The sequence below is a fragment of the Lynx rufus genome, unplaced genomic scaffold (assembly GCF_022079265.1).
Source record: "Lynx rufus isolate CCGP_SWC_20201006 ecotype Redwood Valley unplaced genomic scaffold, mLynRuf1.p SCAF_11, whole genome shotgun sequence".
NCBI classification, from domain to species: domain Eukaryota; kingdom Metazoa; phylum Chordata; class Mammalia; order Carnivora; family Felidae; genus Lynx; species Lynx rufus.
In genome coordinates, this window is record NW_025814825.1 from 55,978,285 (window position 1) to 55,988,094 (window position 9,810).

General features: G+C 41.5%; 1 long non-coding RNA gene across 1 annotated transcript; it reads right to left on the reverse strand.

The window, feature by feature from the left end:
* Positions 1–5,662: 5,662 nt before the first annotated feature.
* LOC124507168 (uncharacterized) lies at positions 5,663–9,565 on the reverse strand. The gene is made up of 2 exons (XR_006960942.1): positions 8,727–9,565; positions 5,663–5,979 (listed from the first exon to the last, which is right to left on the reverse strand). It is a non-coding gene; the product is annotated as an uncharacterized LOC124507168 (long non-coding RNA).
* Positions 9,566–9,810: the final 245 nt, after the last annotated feature.

Below are 9,810 nucleotides of genomic sequence, written 5' to 3' on the forward strand. Positions count from 1 at the left end.
GGACCACTGAACAGTAAAGCTGGGGCTGGAGAGACAGCCTTTCATCCAAATTTAGCTTCTGAATCTCTGAAGGGTCCTGGTTTCCTAAATCCCCCAACTTGGCCTTCAGGACCCTCCACAATCTGGGAGCCCTCTTCTCACCTGGCCTTTTCTTTCCCTTTGCATTGCTTTCCATTAAACACCCTTTGCTTCAGTGACTCAGAAATCAATACATGAAAATCCAACAGGCACTCTTTTTCTTTTCTTTTTTTTAATAAGACCTTGTGTTAACAGCTTTAGGAAACCCTAAGAAGGACCACTTAACAGGTGCTACCATGGGCATGGAAACTGATGGTCTGGATTCAGGCCCCTGCTTTGGGGTTTTCTAATTCTCTGATCAGAGCAGATCACCTAATGTCTTTGAACCTACTTTATGTGTTTACCCGTGGAATTGTTGAAAGATGGGATGAGCACGTAAAGTGCTCAGCTGGGCCCTGGATCATAGTAAGAACTCCATAGATGTCACTGTCATCATTGTTATCATCATCGCCATTGCCCTCGTCATCATTGTCGCCATTGTCATTGTCATCATCGTCATTATTGTCATCATGGTCACTGTTGTCATAATTGTCATCATTATGCACAGTACCCCACTTCAGTTGGAAATTCAAGTCATGGGCACACGAGTAGCTAACACACAAAAGAGTGTGCTCTAAGCATCCAATGTCATGGTATTTCCTTTTCCTGACGTTTCCTTTCCTCTCCTCCCACTCACTTCTGTCTTCTTCCTTCAGAGCCAAGGAACTTCACCTTGATGAGTTTGCTCCTTTTCTGCAGGCTTCCCCAGGCTTTGCATCCCTGCCGTTCTTACTCTTTCCCCTCTGGACTCATGGTGGAGTCACTCATTTGGTTATGAATCATAGGTGGCCTTTATACTCCCCATAGGCTTTGCTTCCCAATGTTGACTTCCTGAAGGCAAGCCTGAGTCTTGGTTTTGGCCTTCCACAGATCACAAGCAAATATTCCTTGAGCACCCGTCATGACAGTGTGGGCTGTGGGCACACCAAGCACCGGGGCCGAGCTTAGCTGGATGGATGCTCAGTGAGTGTTTGGGAATAGTCTGATCTAGCATTGTTTCATCAGAGAGTGGAAAGCTCATACCCACTTTTGTAAAGAATTAAATTATATAAGCACCAAGACTGTTTGTAGCTTACAGCAAGTAGTCAATTAGGTGACTTAAATTAATTTTTGGCAGCAGCTAAATGGAGCCTCAAGTCTTTTGTCTTTAAACAGCTAATCCAAAACAAAAAAAATAATAATTAAGTATTTCTGAAACAATATTATTCACAGACTTAAAATATACAATTTAATTAAATTTGTGTTCTTAATCTTTTTATAGAAATTAATTTCAAGTTCATTCAGAAAAGAAAGGTCCATGCATACCTCAGGATTCTGCCTATGAACGTTCAACACCCAGCCTACCAATTTTTGTGATATCTGGGCTGGGAAGGAAGATATCCTTAGTTCTTCTGAATGAGAATCAGACTTCTTACTTATTCATGGTTTTATTGTTTTGGGTATTTCGAGGTTTGAGACATAAACAAAACCTGGCTTCTTTCTTGGGGATGCTGAATGGATCGAAAATTTGTAAAAGAGACAATATTTAAAATACGGAAGCAACCCAAGTGCACATCAACAAGGAATGGATAAGCAAAATGTGGTACATCTATATAATGGGACATTACTCAGTCTTAAAAAGAAAGGAAATTTTGACACATGGTTCAACAGGGATAAACCTTAAAGACATTATGCTCAGTGAAATAAGCAAGTCAGCAAAAGACAAAGACTGACTGTGTCATTCCATTCACAGGAGGTACTTGGAGTTATCAAAATTAAAGACAGAAAGTAGAATGGAGTTTGCCAGGGACTGGGGGAAGGGGGAATGAGGAGTCATTGTTTAATGGGTACAGAGTTTCCGTTTTCCAAGATGGCAGCAGTCTGGAGATGGATGGTGGAGATGGTTGTACAACTCTATGAATGTATGCAACCCCACTGAGTGATACATGTAAAAATGGCTAAGGTGGTAAATTTTTTGTTATAGGTACTTGACCACGGTAGGAAAGTTAATAAGAAATGCATAAATTAAAATCCTAGTAAAAAATCTGCAACACATATGCAAAAGTTTCTCTAGAAACCTCAACTTTACCTGATACTAATAAACTACTCTACAGTGGTTTTTACCAGTGTCTCTTCCCGTCAGCGGTATATCTGAAAATCTTCACCAGTACTTAGTTTCGTCAACCTTTAAAGTTTTTGTGAATCTGGAATGTTATCAGTTGTTTTCATTTGTATCTCAATAATTACTAGTGAGTTTTAAAAAATGTTATGTGTTTATTGGCCATTGAAATATTCTCTTCTATGGGGGCGCCTGGGTGGCTCAGTTGGTTAAGCATCCGACTTCAACTCAGGTCATGATCTCACGGTTCGGGAGTTCAAACCCCACGTCGGACTCTGTGCTGACAGCTCAGAGCCTGGAGCCTGCTTCGGATACCGTGTCTCCCTCTCTCTCTGCCTCTCCCCAGCTCATGCTCTGTCTCTCCCTCTCGTTCAAAAATAAAGAAACATAAACAAAAATTTAAAAAAATATTCTCTTCTATAAATTGCCAACTTATATCATTAAAACATTTTTCTTTTGGGGTGTTCTTCTTTTTCTTGTTGATTCGTAAGAACGTATACATTCTGAATGCTAAAAATTTTATTGTCATCCATATGGAAAAAATCTTCTCCCAGTTGAAAGCTTGTCTTTTAACCCTGTTTATGATGTTCTTTATTTTACAATTTTTTTATCTGGTCAATTTTTTAAAAATTTTTTAATGTTTACTTATTTTTGAGAGAGAAACAGACAGAGTGCAAGTGGAGGAGGGGCAGAGAGAAAGGGAGACCCAGAATCCGAAGCAGGCTCCAGGCTTTGAGCTGTCGCCACAGAGCCCGATGCAGGACTTGAACCTGCGAATCACGAGATCATGACCTGAACTGAAGTCAGACACTTAACCAACAGAGCCACCAGGTGCCCCTGACCTGGGCAATTTTTTGAAGTATTTAGGATATGCTGTCTTCCCAACCAAAACATATTTTTCTTTCTCCTTGTTGTTAATACCCATTTAGGATAATTTTTAATACAGTATTTTGCTGCTTATGCAGTCAAAGCCTTGGTTTTTCCATATTAAAGATATTGAGCCCTATCAATGTATAATTATCAAGATGTTAAAAGCATATTTCTCACCTAATAGATCTCTAAGTTATGCATCCACCTTCTCAAGGTCTGAAATATTTTCTTCCATGTCCTCTACTGCTTTCTTAATTCAGGCCATTTAAAAAAGTTCTACCTGGGTCATGGCAGTATCCTCTTAACTGGTCCATGTCTCCAATGTATCCTTCTTCTCATCCATCTACCACAGTTGGCCAGTTATCCTAAAGGGCAGAGCCGATCATGTAATTTTTATGCTAAAAAAAAACATTCTACACCCATTTTTCTCCATTATTTGAAATAAACTTCAAATCCTTAATGTGCCCTTTAGGCCACTTCGTAGTCCGACCCAAAGGCTTTTCAAACTTCACTACAATTCTTCTAAATCTACTTCCCAAAGCATCAGCCACAACAGCCTTCTTGATTCTTTGTATGTGACATAAGCTTTCCTGTCTCCCTTTGTATAGTCCTCCTTGCCCATCACAGTCTTTCATCTGGGAATGTGCATCCCCTACTACCTTCCATAGCCTGGCTCGCACAACTTCTCCTCCTTAACTTCCCCTTCCACACTTAGAATAAATCTCTTCTTGAGCCTCACTTGCATTTTCCTTCGTGGCCCTATCAAAGCACTCAACCACGTATTCCCATTATTAGATGGATTATTTACATCTCTGTCTCCCTTAGGAAATTATAAGCTCTGTGATGACTTAACTATGTCTTATTCACACTTGACCGTGGTACCTAGAATAGGGCCTGGTACATAGCGCTCGTGTGTGTTGATTACATGTTCTTGCCTTTAATAGAAGGGCTTGAACCTAGAGAGGTAAAGCAAACACTGAAACCCTGAAAGAGGCACAGGGAATGAGAGGCAACTTTGTGAAACTCTGAACTGGCCTCCTTTTCTCCTTCTGTTGTTGAGAAAGAGAAGTTTTATGAGAAATCGATCTCTCCTGAGAACTTGGCCCTGCAGCCTGGGGAATGATGTGGTGTGATAGGACAGAGTTGTCAATCTGAATTTTTTTAAATGATTTATACATTCAATGTATTGGGACTTTTAAAATTTCTCAAACTCAAAGGATGGTCAAACTAAAATGATGCAGAGCGGAAAAAAAAATCTAAACATTGTACAGAAGGTATTTTAACTAGTCAAATGAAAAACAGATGTCTTAAATTAAAACACATAAATTATTTGAGCTTAGAAATTTCATATATCTTTGTGATGAAAATCTATCACTCAAGACTTAATAAGATAGATTTTGAAAGCTTACATATTTGTATGTTTAGTTAATTGATGACATTCAATAAAATGTCTCTTTAAAAAGCTGCTTAAAATTATAGACAACAATGATTATGTTGTTATTATATTATTGCCACTTGGGTATTACTATCAGATCTTGTTTAACTTTGGAAAGCTCGAAAGATATACATAGTGCACGGAAGAAAATAACAATCATCTGTATTTCCAATACCTATGATTAAGCATTATTAATTATTTCTTAAGAAAAATTACTCCTCACTTGTTAAGAAAGATTACTACTTTTTATAAAAGTGATACATACTTATTATAAAGAATTCACAACACTTAGCAAAATACAGAGATACATAAAAAAATTTTCCTTAAAAATGTCAATCATTTCACAAATTTGTATATTGACTTTCACAAGGGCTGAGTGACTCTTCTGGGTCTAAATTTCGGGAAAGTTTTTAAGCTGCCCTATGGAGTGTTAGTATTACTCTTCTGGGAAATATCAATTTCTGTTTTATACTTAATAGTTACAATGAGGTAGATTTTCAAAACTTGGACCAGTTCCATTCTGAAAGAGTAATGTCCTCTTTCATGGGTGAAAATGGAATAAACAAATTATGTAATAAGAATTGAGAAAGCCATCAGCTTGAAACTTCATTGAGGACTATTCTAATTGGGGGAGATCGGTGTTGGGGTAGTTGTATCTACACTTGATCTTGGCCAAAAGGCCGAGAAGCGATGGGGCCTGGGGGGCGGGGGGTGGGGGTAGTTCTATCGATTCAGAGATCCTAGAGAGTATTTACAATTCTGCCGGTTTGTTTACTGCTCCTGAACATATTTCCCTAAGAGCTGGAATTTACACAAAAGCATCTGTAGCAACCTTGAGTCTCTTCTTCCCCAGGGCCTGCCGTTCTGTCTGGGGTGGGCCAGCCAGCAGGTCATTTCTGAGAAAGACACCCCTCCTCGTTCTCGCCTCTTCTTCCAGATGCAAAGATTCCTAAGAAGGCATCTGAAGACAGTTTACCTCTGTACCAAAATCTTGGGTAACAGAGGCATCTTCTCTTAGGTGTCACCTAAGGAAACAAAAATGCAATGGAGATGGGACGACACATCCCATTTCCTCTGCAGTGTGTGGGGAAGTGGAAGAAAGCCTCTCTCTCTCTGGCTGACTCCAGGACCGGGACTTTAGATGAATTGCTATTTGTCTTTATTAATAAAGTATTGTGTCTTTGTTAATAATACTTTGACATGGGATGTTTTTGCCTCTAAGATCGGCAGCAGAGCAAAACTCCTGTAAAAACATTTATCCTGCTTAATGAAAGGGTGCTCCAGGGAGAACACTTGTTGGGAAAATGCATCAGGCTGAAATTGCATATGTAGCTGGGCGTATCCGTCTAAGTGGAACTAGAGCTGGGGTCCCTTTTGGTGACATAATCCGCAGAAATTGGTATGAGAGACGTCAGCGGGGCAAGTCCGTGGTGATCAAGGAAAACCACACTCAGTCATCCTATACGAGAAATAGCAGGAGAGGTATTTAGCTAACTGTATGTTAGCTAACTTGAGAATAAACAAACAAACAAACAAACAAATACATAAATAAATAAGAAATACTAGCAGAATACTTTTTTCCTGCCTTACTAAAAAGTGCTTTCTACCTGAATGACTGAATGACTCTTATTTTTATAAGTTCTCAAAAACCGGTTGATCTATCTTTTCCAAACAGGGGATCTAGCTTCTAGAAAGAGTGGAGCTATCTTCTGCGCCCAAGTGCCTCCCCGGCCGGGATCCTTGGCTCCTCCACCGATGAAAAACGAACGAGCAATAATACTTCGTTCTCAAGTTTTGTGACAGCCACACCGTGTTTGTGAGGAGCTGGCATTATGGACTTCACTTAACAGATGAAGTGGCTTGTCTCAGGTCACGTGGCTAGGAAGTGACAGGGATAAGACTTGAACCCCCTTTTTTTTGTCTTCAGTGTTTTGCCTCTGACTCCACAGAGCCTGGGCAGTTTCGAGAATACGTTATTATTCACATGACACTTTTGGCGTTACTATAAAACCAATCCCATGAAAAGCTTGCTCGAGAACCATTTGGAGGAATGAATTTTATCGGTCTTATTGGGGGGCTCCAATCCTGGCCAAGTGGTCCCCTGAGCCAATGTGATCGTCTCCTTCTGCTGCAATCTTCTAGAAATTCAGGATAAAATGAAAAAAATAAAAACCAAAAAACCACGTAGCTGAGCTTGAAAGAAAGTGACATCCTCAGATACAAGAGCAAATGCAAAGCCAGGGCAGAAAGCTGGCTAGCTGTTAAGGGGCTGCCGTAGGGTTATGAGTTTTAAGCCTGAGCAGGGTCAGAAGCTAAAACCTGAGACCTTCACAAGGGGTTTTAGAAAGGAAAGATCCAGGATCTTATAAAGGAAGCAACGTGAGGTGTCTCTCTGCCTAGAACTCTGCATGGGGGGTTGGTAGGGGTCCCCATGAGAAATCCAAATGAACTCACATAGATGCAGAGGCTGAATGTCACTGCTCGCGTGGTGTGGACATTCCGCAGCAGGAAATGAGTATAAAAACCAGTCCCCGACCTGCAAAGCTCAACAGATGCTAAACCAAGATGGTTCTGTAGCAGTATTTTCAAAACCTGAGACACAAGGGAAATAGCCTTGTGGCTGAACGTTTTTTGTTTTTGTTTTTTTCTTTTAATATGGCATTAGAACTGGTGGTCACTACGAAACTTTTATTAAATAAATGATTGCCTTGGGAGCCCAATCCCAAGCTAAATCACTAACCCTTTCGGCAGGAGCGTGGGGTGTCTCTCCACGCCCAGAAGATTGGTCAATTTAGTTCCTGTCCTCGTTAATTAATTCTCTCTGCTACCAATTTAAAATTTGAATTAAAAAAAAATAAAGAATTCAGCCAAATCAAAGAAAACTTGTTAAGTTGACTTAAATCATTACCAGTATGATTTTTAAAATTAGTTTAGGAAAACAGCAAAGGATATTAAGTAGAAATGATGTGAAATTGCTCGTTGAGTTGCTCTGTAGGACCAAGAGCCCACAGGGATACGTGTATTTTTTCTTTAACCTTTTCGGTAATTACTTCAGAGTAATATTCTTCTAATTAGGTAGCTTTCCAGTTGTCATTGTCTTCGTATAAAACTTTCGACAGTGATTGATTAGAGGGATTTGTCAACTTTGGGTTTCCAAGAGCTTAGGAATATTTCGATGACCTTGAAAATAAATGGGAGTACACCCCTTTTTTCATCCTGGTTCCGGGGAGGCTCAAAGCCAAGAGGCGGCTTGTTTACTTTCACTGTAGCCCCCACCCCTCTGCAATCCCACTGAACCTGCCGTGACCTCCTTTGACCAAGCCTCTTCATCCACAAGGCAGCCAGAGAGCATCTTGTGGCCAGATGTGCGCCCCCCACACCCAGCGTTCCTGGGCTCGAATTCATAAATCCCCTGCTACCCGCACTGACTGCTTTCTCCCCGCTAACAAATGCCTCTCTGGACCGCTGCTCCCTGACCCACTTCCAAGGCAGGGAGGCGATTGGCCAATTTCTGAAATGACACAAGATCGATGAGGTGTCGTCATGCCCAAACCCAAGAAGATGACAGTTAGGCCTCATGCCCAAATCCTCCTTCTCCTTTCCTAGCAGGCACCAGGCTGTGCAAGTCATCCTGTAACACCACTGGGTCCGGGTAGTTTCTCCATCCCAGCAACACGGGGTGTGTTTGTGTATCCCGTCCACATAGGTGCAAACACCATCATAGATATCCAGTCCCCTTACTGATCCTCCAAGGTCTACGCATTTTTTTCAGTCTGGCGTTTCTTACCTCTCAGTGCATTGAAAAAACGCTCAGTGGTGGAAAAAATACTTGAATATAGTGCGTTAGCTCCAGGAAAGCCAGGTTGGGTTGTGACTGTCTCAGATCCATATTCACCGGACAGAAACGATTTGTACACTTGAGTCCACATTTCCCGCTTCTTCATTCTTTTCCCTTTACTTGTGGGGCCATAAGCAAGTTGACATTTACATAGCTCTTAACTAAGGATTTCTATCTTTATTCTCCCATCTAATGCTCTCTACAGCCCTGTGAGATGGGCAGTCCTGGTGTGTGTTACAGACGGGGAAAGCAAAGCTCAAACAGGTGGAAGTGACTTGTATCACATCACATAATCGTAAATGATACGGCTGGTTCTTCAAACCCAAACCTCCACTCCCTAATCCCGAGACTTTCCGCTGTAACATTACCAAGTCTCCGGAAGGTATCTTCTTCAGTCTCCTTCTCGTTTTGGTGAGTGAACTGAGCCCCAGGACTTCTGACGATTACCTATTTGCAAATAGATAATGATAGAGCTGGCAGGGGCCAGGTCCTCCTTGCTCTTCGTCCATGTCTCTTTCTACTCCCCTCTGCTCCTGTCCCTGCCCTCCCTGCACTCCACTGTCCCATGCACCCAGACAGCATGCATGGTGATCTGTGTTCCCGGCACGAGTGGTAAAGAAAGCTACCGCGCTGATCCCAGGATCCTATGTTTCCAAAACTCGGTGGCACCGGATCATCAAATGAACGTCGCCCACCTCTCATACTCAGCTCCGTTGTCTTATAGATTTTTCTCCTTCTGACTCTCAGATGCTTTTATAGAATGAACTAGCAAGTCCCAAGCAACGGGTTACTGAGACGCAATGGATATGGACAAGCAAAACACTTCTCAGGACAGTAAACTCTTTTTTTTTTCTTTTTTTCCTTTCAATTTTTGTCATGAGCCATGAGCTCTCCTTGCCTTCTTTACAGTTCTGGAAACACAGAGGCAAGGCTTGATTATTATTATTTCTGCAGCGGGATTTACTCATCGCTCGTCCTTCCGGTCACTTTGGCAACAAAACGACATCTGAGTGTTGTTGCCAGAACATCCCCCTTCCCAGTCCCAGGATTTCTGTGCCGTCACTCATGACATGCCACTTGTCCAACTCTGATAAAGAACAATGATTGTCTCTCTCATTTCTATAGCTCTTTACAGCTTATAGAATCCTTGCAGATCATTTTTTTTCTTTTACAATTTCATTTACTACTAATAAAGCTGAGTTTCAAAAACCTTAGGGAGGGGCGCCTGGGTGGCGCAGTCGGTTAAGCGTCCGACTTCAGCCAGGTCACGATCTCACGGTCCGTGAGTTCGAGCCCCGCGTCAGGCTCTGGGCTGACGGCTCAGAGCCTGGAGCCTGTTTCCGATTCTGTGTCTCCCTCTCTCTCTGCCCCTCCCCCGTTCATGCTCTGTCTCTCTCTGTCCCAAAAATAAAAAAATAAAAAAATAAAAAAAAAATCTTAGGGAATTTGCCT